We start from the raw sequence: 12553 nt of genomic DNA, 5'->3' as shown, positions 1-12553 counted from the left end.
CAATGACCAAGAAAAGAATTCCTAATTAGTCTGGAAAAGAGTCGTAGAATGCCAGGAATCCCAAAGAAAGATTTTTCTTTTCTGAATTATAATTATTCAGTCAATTCAAATAAGGCGTATCTTGTTCAAGCCAATAAATAGAGCTGGGGTTATAGTTAAAGCAGCCAGTAGAAAACCAAAATAACTAGTTAAAGTAAGCATGAAAGAGTTAAATTCCATTTATTTTTTTTTACTACACTACATATGTTGGTAAAGCATTTACCTAAGTTATGGAAAATTCATAATTCATCAGTTATTTTAGATAATACTAAAAAACAAGATAGAGTAAGATACAGAAGTGTAAAAGAAAGTGGATTCATCAGATGATACATGAGTCCCTAATTCCGAATCAAGAGATTTGTTGTGGAATTTGTCAATTGAGTAAAGTAATAATATTAAGAACTAGATCATCTAACCCCATTGAATGAAAAAAAGAAATTCAATTTTCAGGGAAATTTTTGAATAAGAGATAAATAAACAATTGAATTTGAAAAAAAAAACTTCTTTCTATTTTGGATAATTTCTTTTTCAATAGGACCCTCTTTTTGGAGTGAACGATCGAATATTCCCCTATTCCTTCTTATTTTAACTGATTGTATTCCATATGGAATAAGAGGAGAACAAAAGCATTCCACGACCTGCCAAGGGGCTGTTAAAAAAAAAAAAAAAAGAAAGCTCTTCCTTGAATTTACTTTATTTTTATTCCTTTTTCGAACTCCAACCAAAGTAGATTCGAAGACGAGTCACTTCAATTATCCTTTTAAGTTCTATTCTATCTTCTGTCTTTCCCTATTTCATCTCGTAAAGTTCCGCGCTCGCAGTTTGGTCAAGAAAGTTAGACCTAATCCAACAAACAATACAAGGATGAATTACGAATTATGAAAGGATAGATTTCACATATACTTGTCCTTGTATTGTGTCAGTATGAGAATATCCTTCCTAAATTATTTATCCAAACCTATTGATCATTAACTTAGATTTTCCCAAGATTTTGGCTGCTATTCCGAATTACTCTATTATTCCGAAGCCAATGAAAAGTAAGTAGAACCTACAAAAATGGGGTTTTCTATTGATGCCTTGAATAACATATAGCTTACCTATAGACAAAAAAAAAATAAAAAAGTAATTATGTTTCGGAACCAGGCAAAACCAGATTGCTGTGCCATAGGAAGGATAGCTATACTAATTCGGTATACTCAAAATACACCTTTGGTACAAAATTGACAATCTCACAAGGATGAAATATCAGTAATTTTCTATTTACTGGTCGATCCCATCTTTTACGGAATCAATTCCTTTTTTGAATGTACAAAAATTTTGGGAGTTCAGCATGTCTGGAAGCACGGGAGAACGTTCTTTTGCTGATATTATTACCAGTATTCGATACTGGGTTATTCATAGCATTACTATACCTTCCCTATTCATTGCGGGTTGGTTATTTGTCAGTACGGGTTTAGCTTATGACGTGTTTGGAAGTCCTAGGCCAAACGAGTATTTCACGGAAAGCCGACAAGGAATTCCGTTAATAACCGACCGTTTTGATTCTTTAGAACAACTCGATGAATTTAGTAGATCCTTTTAGGAGGCCCTCAATGACCATAGATCGAACCTATCCTATTTTTACAGTGCGATGGCTGGCTATTCACGGACTAGCTGTACCTACTGTTTTTTTCTTGGGATCAATATCAGCAATGCAGTTCATCCAACGATAAAACAAATTCCAACTATAGAACTATGACACAATCAAACCCGAATGAACAAAATGTTGAATTGAATCGTACCAGTCTATACTGGGGTTTATTACTCATTTTTGTACTTGCTGTTTTATTTTCCAATTACTTCTTCAATTGAGAGAAAGAAAGAGACTAATAAGAATTCTCTTATCCCATTTGGAAGGATACCATCCTTATAACTACCCATGACTGTTTTTGTCTCTAGCATGACCAATTGATAAAATGTGGAGGAAAGTAGGGGAAATGGCCGATACTACTGGAAGAATTCCTCTTTGGCTGATAGGTACTGTAGCTGGTATTGCTGTGATTGGTTTAGTAGGTGTTTTCTTTTATGGTTCATATTCTGGATTGGGTTCATCTCTATAGTAATCGGAGGGACCAGATTGTAAACATGAAAAAGTAGGAGCTTAGCGGGTCCTTACCCCCCTTTATCTGATTAGAGCGGAAAGGACCCGCGGAATTTTTATTTTACTCTTATAACGCGAATTGAATCTATTCGATTCACTCTTATGAAGCAACAAGAAAAAGAGATCACTCGAGGATCCAATATCTTATTCCACGAAGGAAGTATCCTGAAAATCCTTGATTTAGTTTCGAGTAATAAACTAATAAAACCTTAATCAAAACTATTCAACTAGCCTAAAAATAAAAAAACCTTCAATGGAAGAGTTTACTTTTTTTTTGCAAAATTTCTGTAAATTTGAAGTTGAACTTAATTAAACAAGCCAAGCAATTTGCTCACAATCACAAGAAATTTTTCCCCCGCCATATTTTCTTCCCCTCTGTTTGTCCACTACCTCGGCTAAACCTAAGCAAAAGAAAAAGAGGTCCAAGAGACAGACCCGAATAAAGAAGAAATAGTAATCTTTGACGAATTAGGAAGAAAAAGGATTCTTATTTTGATACAAGAAGAATCGGCACAAGAAAAAGGCTTTTTCTTGTGCCGAATAGACGATTAAGAAGACCTGCAATCCCTCCGAAAAAGAAGAAATTTTAATTTGATTGTTCTCGCCTTTGCCTTGGATTCTCTTCTTTTGCATGGGATATAAATAAGGAATTCCAGACATCTCATAAACAAAAAGCAGTCTAAACAAAAAAAGGATTTCCAAAATAGATCATAGATAATTCTAGCAATTGCCAATAAATCGAGGCTTTTTACCAACTTGATGGTAAGAAATCCCGGGACCTAGAAATTCATTTCGTACAATTGAACCTTTTCAAACTGTTTCTTTTTGAGAACCAAAAAAACTTGTGCCAAAATAACGGATGCGAAGAAGAACAAAAGGCCTTGGACACGTAATGGATCCTGAAGCACGATTTCTGCGTCCCCCTGACCAAAACCTCCCACATTAGGATTGCTTGTTAATGGTTGATCAAGCTTGATGGATTCCCCCTCTGAAACAAGAAGTTCTGGTCCGGGAGGTATAATATCAATCACTTGGCGTCCATCTGATGCATCAACTATGGATATTTCATACCCCCCCTTTTCTTTACGTAGTATTTTTCTTACTATACCTGTTGACGTAGCATTATAGACTGTATTGTTACTCTTGCTACCATCAGGATAGATCTGTCCTCTTCCTCGGTTTCCCCCTACATATATGGGATATTTTAAGAAATGAGCATCTTTCTTCGTAGCAGGATCAGGGGAAAGAATGGGAAAGACAATTTCACTATATTTCTTACCGGGAACAGGGCCTATCACAAGAATGTTTTTTTTATCGGGACGATAACTCTGAAAAGCAAGATTTCCTATCTTTTCTTTTAACTCAGGGGAAATACGATCGGGCGGCGCTAATTCGAATCCCTCGGGCAAAATAAGAACAGCACCTACATTCAACCCTCCCTTTTTTCCATTAGCAAGAACTTGTTTCAATTGCATATCATAAGGAATTCGAAGAACTGCTTCAAATACAGTATCGGGAAGCACAGCTTGGGGAACTTCAATATCGACGGGCTTGCTAGCTAAATGGCAATTGGCACATACAATTCGTCCAGTTGCTTCTCGTGGGTTTTCATAACCCTGCTGCGCAAAAATGGGATATGCATTTGAAATAGATGTCCGAGTTATTACGTATATCATGATCGATACAGAAATCGATCGAGTTATCTGTTCCTTTACCCAAGAAAAAGTATTTCTATTTTCCATGTCCAATCGCAGATCCCAGAATTTCTACAATAAATTAGATAGGTAGCTAAGCTAATCTAGTTCCCTATACACGAATCTGTTGTCATTCTACTGCAACAGTTGTACTGCAATGATGAATACCTTAAAGTAGGTATAAATAGAAAGAATTTTGCTAAAATGGAAAAGGGCTTTCTTTCTAAAAAAAGATGCTTGCTAATTTGATTAATATTAATATCGGGAGATCAAATGAATTTATGCTTCACTAATTGAATGATAAATGACTACAAGCGAAGGAGATAGACGATTTAAACAAAAAAAGACCCAAAATTTCAAACATGTATCTAGAATTACTGGAAAACTACAAACAAAAATAGTGAAAATAAGCTCGTTAGGAGCCCATCCAAAATCGTTGTAGACCCAACGAATTACTAGTTCCCAACCACGGGTGGAGTGAAATCCAACAAAAAAATCAGTAACTAAAAGAATAAAAAAAGCTTTTATTGAGTCATTTAAATTATAGAAGAATTCCTGAACCCAAGAATTCAAAATGACAAGTTCCTCTTTACCCAGAAAAAAAGAACCACTTAGAATAGCCAAACAGATTATATTTGTCGAGAAATGCAAAATGGTATGGAGATGATCCTCATTATTTATTTTGACCCATTGTATTATTTCCTTGTGTATTCCTGTAGGAGGTTTTTGTACATGTGTCTTTAGTTTCCCTTTTATCATCTCGTCCAAGAGAGAAAGTTCTTCTAATTCTATGAATCTTTCTAGAATCCTTTTCTCTTGAATATCAGTTAAGAGAGTTTCGGATTGCCTGGTATTCCACCAATTCTTAATCCAAAGTTCCAGACATTTGTTAAATGAGGAAGAGACCCCCCAAGGCAAAAGTACGATAAATACAAGATATAGTAAAGAAGGCAATGCTTTCTTTTTTTTCATTTTTGATCTGTAAATGGAGTTGTTAATGAATATGCTTCATTCGCTGACTCTATTCCATTCCCTGACTCTATATGATGATATTTCTATTTCATGATATTTCTATTTCTTTGAAGCAAAAACTCTATAGGTTTGATACCCTGTATCTATTCTTCTTTTTTGTATATTAGTTATTAGTGGAATTTCAGTGCATTGGGTTCTTTCTTAGATCTAGATGGAATGAAATAGTGAAATAGAATAAAAAAAAAGCCCTTTCGGATGAAAAAGGAAGAATAGTATGCGATATATCTAACTTGGATAAAAAAAAATTAAAAGCAAATTTCTCTTATCCTCGTTTGTTCCTTCCTTTAGATAAATACTTAAAAATCCCCTTACAATAACAAATCCAATTTAGAAGGGACTTCCTCCCTGTGTTGAGAAAACTTTTCTTCTTCCAATTCTTCTTTTCTTCATTCAACTCAGTTCAAAAAAGATACCTCAAAATACTTCAATTGGTACGCGCAAGAAATAGGCCAATTCGGCAGCTTTTTGTTCAATTTCTCGTGGAGTAAAAAATTTATCATCAGTACGAGTCAAGGGAATGATCCCCTGGCCCCGGATTTCCATATAAAGAATACGACGAGGATAAAGACCCTCTTTAACCTGAATTCTAATTGATTGGATATCCCGCATAAGGAATCGAAGGAAGACGCGACGTTTTATTCCAGGGAATCCCCAACGAAAAATGCACACTATTCCCTCTTTTCTATCGAATCGGTCATAACCACTACCTACATTCCACAAAATAGTACACCACAAGTAGGAGCTAATGAATAGGCCTGCGATTCCGTAGAAAGACATCACGACCCCCTGCGGAAAAAAAAGAATTTCTTGAGATGGAAGTATAGATATAATATTCTTACCAAGATAACTGGAAATCCCAACCGATAAGAATCCTAGTGAACCTAGAAAAAGAATACAGGCCCAGAAAAAATTACCCCTTTTTCGAGAACCTTTTAGAAGTTCTACCCATATGTGTTCTGATCGCCAATTCATATTAGATATACTAAATCCAGCAGCGGTCGATTGAAATTGAGAGAATAAGCTAAATAATTTTGACTTTACTTTTTTTGATTCTGAAATCGCCTTCAGCAACTAGTACTCCTGTGAAATAATAGGTTAGATACATTGACTTTCTATTCAAAAAATATTCGTTGATTCAATTAAAATAAATAAAATAAAACTCGCTATACCTGGCTCTGCATATTCATGCATTTATGCTCGTAGCCTATATCCGCATCCATAACCGTTTTTCATTTGTGTGTAGAAAGTGTGTGTAGAAAAAGCCACATACCCTACCATATTATATTACTTACACTAAAAAATACTAGACAATCTTATTTTTTTGCACATAAAGAAATAAAGAAGTCATTGCAATTGCCGGAAATACTAAGCCTACTAAAGGCACGAAAATAGAAGGTAAGTTTAAATCCGTCATGGAATAGGTGTCTCAATTCAAATTTACTATTTCTATCTAGTCGAAAAATATCTTAAGATTCTTATGATATAATTAAGTATATCTATTATAAGGAATATTGACTATTGTATTGTATTTTTTATTTTTAGTTTGAAAAATATTCTGTAAAAAAAATGAAAGGATAATAAGAAAATTCCAAAAAAGGAGAACTAATTAAAAAGATTTTATTTTGATTTTCCCATCCTCATGGCCTTTCTATCTTTCTAATCTAATTTGAAATTGGATTCAAAAGAAAGCGGTTAGAATTTACTTCCTGCATACATACTTCTCTAGAAGCGCATACAATAATGCGTGGTAAAGGCGGAAAAATAGTATATTCAATCAAAATCAAAGGGCAAATTATCTTACCTACTATAGATCCCCTACTACCCTCTTAGACTTTAAAAGGCGATATACCACCCAAAGAAAGGGTATGAAAATGCCGGGTGGAGTTAGCTTTTCGACGAAGACCTGTCCCGTGCAGCGAAGCCCTGTTAGTAAGACCCCCCGCAATAATGGATTATAGAAGAATATTATTCCAAATACTCCTCTGGACGCATATAGTAGCATTGCGATTCCGAATCTTTTTTATTTATGAATATGAACAGAAAAAATTCATTGTATCGTTGGGTCGGAGCGGAGGTTTGGTCCAGAAAAATTAGAAACAAAACGTCTACTCTACCGCATTGAAGTCTATAGCGCTGTATTTCCACGAAAGTATAATTCTTACCATCAGGATACGATCCTTTCTTTTGAACTAAACGTCTCTACGATGGGTCCAGGTTCTATGTCCAATCCCAAATCAAGGATTTCTCGCTCTTGATCGGAGTCATAAACTAAAAAAAAACTACCTTTTTATCCTTTTTCTCAAGGTTATAGAAAACTTCCTTATCTAGTTCTAGCATTTTGAAAAAAAAAAAATGCTTCTTTTTTTACACACAGTTCGAGTCACTTGTTGACTCACGATTACGCCTGTTAAAAGTTTCAAACGTCCTCTTTTTTGAAATTGAAAGAGAGTCCTATAAAAAGGTCTAACTTCCAAACTATGTCTTTTTTCATTCATTCTCCTTTAGTTTTTTTCTCTATCTAGAAGTGGAATAGAATAACCCGGTTGAAGGGTAATGATCATACGTCTGTAATGCATTGTATGGCCCAGAATAGGTCCTATTCTTCTACCTTTTCCAGGTAGTCGATGGCTATTCACAGCTACCACCTTAACACCAAAGAAGAGTTCGACCCAATGCTTTATTTCTGTCTTAGTGAATCCCGATTCGACATTAAAAGTATATTGATTCTTTCCCAATAAACGAAGACTTTTTTCTGTAAATACTGCGTATTTGATTCCATTATCATTATCATATGATAATACTATATTTTATTATTTTATTATTTTATTTGTATTTCTTTATTGTATTATACCTTAATATATATATTCTAGATATATAGAATAGACGAATCTCAATTTGTCAAGTCTCATGATCATATCATGATCTATTTTTATTCGGCTCAATCTTTTTTTTCTAAAAAAGATTGAGCCGAGTTTAATTGCAATCAATTAGAAGAATAAAGAAGAATTACTGCATTTCATAACTGATTTTTTTCTCTTTTTATTTCGTTTCTTTTTTATTTATACCTTCTTTATCTTTAGTTTTATCTAGTTAATCAATAGTATCTACCGGCTCGAACTCGAATTTGATCGCCTTCCATACTTCACAAGCTGCGGCTAGTTCAGGACTCCATTTGCAAGCTGCTCGGATAATTTCATTACCTTCGCGAGCAAGATCGCGCCCTTCGTTACGAGCTTGTACACAGGCTTCTAAAGCCACTCGATTAGCTGCTGCACCAGGTGCATTTCCCCAAGGATGTCCTAAAGTTCCTCCACCAAATTGTAATACAGAATCGTCCCCAAAGATTTCGGTCAGAGCTGGCATATGCCAAACATGAATACCACCTGAAGCTACCGGTATAACACCTGGCATGGATACCCAGTCCTGAGTGAAAAAGATACCGCGAGCACGATCTTTTTCAATAAAATCATCGCGCAATAAATCAACAAAACCTAAAGTCATTTCGCGTTCCCCTTCTAACTTACCTACTACTGTACCGGAGTGGATATGATCTCCCCCAGACATACGCAATGCTTTAGCTAATACACGGAAATGCATACCATGATTTTTCTGTCTATCAATAACTGCATGCATTGCACGGTGAATGTGAAGAAGTAGGCCATTGTCGCGGCAATAATGAGCCAAAGTAGTATTTGCGGTGAATCCCCCAGTTAAGTAGTCATGCATTACAATAGGAACCCCTAATTCTCTTGCAAATACAGCTCTCTTAATCATTTCTTCACATGTACCCGCAGTCGCATTCAAGTAATGCCCCTTGATTTCACCGGTTTCGGCCTGTGATTTATAAATAGCTTCGGCACAAAAGACAAAACGGTCTCTCCAGCGCATAAATGGTTGTGAGTTTACGTTTTCATCATCTTTGGTAAAATCAAGTCCACCACGTAGACACTCATAACACGCTCTACCATAATTTTTTGCGGATAATCCCAATTTTGGTTTAATAGTACATCCCAATAAAGGACGACCGTACTTGTTCAACTTATCTCTTTCAACTTGGATACCATGAGGCGGGCCTTGGAAAGTTTTTGAATAAGTAGGGGGAATTCGTAGATCCTCCAAACGTAGAGCACGTAGGGCTTTGAAACCAAATACGTTACCTACAATGGAAGTAAACATGTTAGTAACGGAACCCTCTTCAAATAGGTCTAATGGATAAGCTACATAACAGATCCATTGGTTGTCTTCCCCAGCAACAGGCTCGATGTGATAGCATCGTCCTTTGTAACGATCAAGACTGGTAAGTCCATCAGTCCAAACAGTTGTCCATGTACCAGTAGAAGATTCGGCAGCTACTGCAGCCCCTGCTTCTTCGGGCGGAACCCCAGGCTGAGGACTTACTCGGAATGCTGCCAAGATATCAGTATCCTTAGTTTCATACTCTGGGGTGTAGTAAGTCAATTTATAATCTTTAACACCAGCTTGAAATCCAACACCTGCTTTAGTTTCTGTTTGTGGTGACATAAGTCCCTCCCTATAACTCTTGAATTAAGAATTCTCACAATAACAGGGTCTACTCGATGTTAATTAGGCGTAAATGAAACTTTAGCAAAAATCTCGTAAAACAAAAAGGATATTCAATTAATATAATATCAACTCATTAAAGAAAATTGAGGGCATGCTTAGGTTAATGAATATGTTTCATTCATATATAATGCGTACACCCTGTGTATGTTCTATCCTATAGGAATTCCAATATAGGAATTCGATAGGAATTGAGTTGTTGTTATGGTAAGTTAACACGGTTCGTTATTAAACCATGGATTTGATTTACCAAATCCATAATTATTGTATACTCTTTGATAGATATAGCGCAACCCAAATTAATTCCTAATCCTTATTTTACAAGTTCTTAATAGTTCTCTTTTCTTATTTTGAATGCAAATACCTAACTAAATACTAATAAAATTCTTTGTTGACAGCAATCTATGCTTCACAGTAGTATATATTTTGTATATCGAAGTCCTAGATAGGAAAGTAGAGTAGGCACAGATCCTCCACAAAAGGCAAAATGTATATGAAAAAAAAGATTGATTGAACTTTCCAATGGACTCATTCCATGAGTAAACGATTGAATGGGATTCGCTTGGGCAACGAAATCAAGTCCTGGTCCCCTTTTCTCTCTTATTGAATTAACTAATTCATTTCCTTTTTACTTTTGGATTTTTTTTGATTTGATTTGGCATTATTCAACAATAAAAAAAGAAAAATTTCGACAAATTCCTTTTTTTTAATTATGTGATAATTATGAGAACCAATCCTACTACTTCTCCTCCCGGGGTTTCCACAATTGAAGAAAAAAGTACAGGTCGTATCGATCAAATTATTGGACCCGTGCTGGATGTCACTTTTCCCCCAGGCAAGTTACCTTATATTTATAACGCTTTGGTAGTCCAGAGTAGAGACACTGCCGATAAGCAAATTAATGTGACTTGTGAGGTACAACAATTATTAGGAAATAATCGAGTTAGAGCTGTAGCTATGAGTGCTACGGACGGGTTGATGAGAGGAATGGAAGTGATTGACACGGGAGCTCCTCTCAGTGTTCCGGTCGGTGGAGCTACTCTCGGACGAATTTTCAACGTTCTTGGGGAGCCTGTTGACAATTTGGGTCCTGTAGATAGTAGTGCAACGTTCCCTATTCATAGATCTGCGCCTGCCTTTATCGAGTTAGATACGAAATTATCCATCTTTGAAACAGGTATTAAGGTCGTCGATCTTTTAGCTCCTTATCGACGTGGAGGAAAAATAGGACTATTTGGGGGGGCTGGAGTAGGTAAAACAGTACTGATCATGGAATTAATCAATAACATTGCTAAAGCTCATGGGGGCGTATCCGTATTCGGTGGAGTAGGGGAACGGACTCGTGAAGGAAATGATCTTTATATGGAAATGAAGGAATCCGGAGTAATTAATGAAAAAAATATTGAGGAATCAAAGGTAGCTCTAGTCTATGGCCAAATGAATGAACCACCGGGAGCTCGTATGAGAGTTGGTTTAACTGCCCTAACTATGGCGGAATATTTCCGAGATGTTAATAAGCAAGACGTGCTTTTATTTATCGATAATATCTTTCGTTTTGTTCAAGCAGGATCAGAGGTATCCGCTTTATTAGGGAGAATGCCCTCCGCAGTGGGTTATCAACCTACTCTTAGTACAGAAATGGGTTCTTTGCAAGAAAGAATTGCTTCTACTAAAAAGGGATCTATAACTTCGATTCAAGCAGTTTATGTACCTGCAGACGATTTGACCGACCCTGCCCCTGCCACAACATTTGCACATTTGGATGCTACTACCGTACTTTCCAGAGGATTAGCTTCCAAGGGTATTTATCCAGCAGTAGATCCTTTAGATTCAACCTCGACTATGTTACAGCCTCGGATCGTTGGCAACGAACATTATGAAACTGCGCAAAGAGTTAAGGAAACTTTACAACGTTACAAAGAACTTCAGGACATTATCGCAATTCTTGGCTTGGATGAATTATCGGAAGAGGATCGTTTAACTGTAGCAAGAGCAAGAAAAATTGAGCGTTTCTTATCACAACCGTTCTTTGTGGCAGAAGTTTTTACTGGTTCTCCAGGAAAGTATGTTGCTCTTGCGGAAACTATTAGGGGATTTCAACTAATCCTTTCCGGAGAATTAGACGGCCTACCTGAACAGGCTTTTTATTTGGTGGGTAACATCGATGAAGCTAGCACGAAAGCTATAACCTTAGAAGAGGAGAACAAATCGAAGAAATGAAATTAAATCTTTATGTACTGACTCCTAAGCGAATTATTTGGGATTGTGAAGTGAAAGAAATCATTTTATCCACTAATAGTGGCCAAATTGGCGTATTACCAAACCACGCCCCCATTAACACAGCAGTAGATATGGGTCCTTTGAGAATACGCCTCCTCAACGACCAATGGTTAACAGCGATTCTGTGGAGCGGTTTTGCGAGAATAGTTAATAATGAGATCATCATTTTAGGAAATGATGCGGAACTGGGTAGTGATATTGATCCGGAAGAAGCTCAAAAGGCACTTGAAATAGCCGAAGCTAACTTGAGTAAAGCTGAGGGTACGAAAGATTTGGTTGAAGCGAAGCTCGCTCTCAGACGAGCTAGGATACGAATCGAGGCTGTCAATTGGATTCCCCCATCCAATTGAAGACAATCCAGTGGTTTATAGTTGATACAAAGAAAAAGGGAAGAGGGGTAGAAAAAGTTATTAGATAGCGAAGCGAAGTAAGTCCAATGCTATCTAGTAATTTTTCTACCTACTTACCTACTATTGGATTTGAACCAATGACTCCCGCCGTATGAAAGCAATACTCTAACCACTGAGTTAAGTAGGCAATTTATCACCACAAAGGAAGACCCATTACTTCGATCGATTATATATTGAATCCCTTTTCTAAGCAATACCGCTCTGTTATTGGTCTGTTATATACTAAATACTAAACTAAATACTAAACAGATACAGATCAAAGGGGTATCCTCTGGCATTAGAAAATATTCATCTTGACAAGAAATTATCTATATGTTAAGATATCTCTGATAAGGGCTATAGCTCAGTTCGGTAGAGCAACTCGTTTACACGTGCGC

The sequence above is a fragment of the Triticum urartu genome, unplaced genomic scaffold (genome assembly GCF_056163025.1).
Source record: "Triticum urartu cultivar PI428250 unplaced genomic scaffold, HENAU_Tu73 scaffold1, whole genome shotgun sequence".
NCBI lineage: Eukaryota > Viridiplantae > Streptophyta > Magnoliopsida > Poales > Poaceae > Triticum > Triticum urartu.
The sequence above is the reverse complement of the archived record's forward strand: the minus strand, read 5'-3'. Positions refer to the sequence as shown.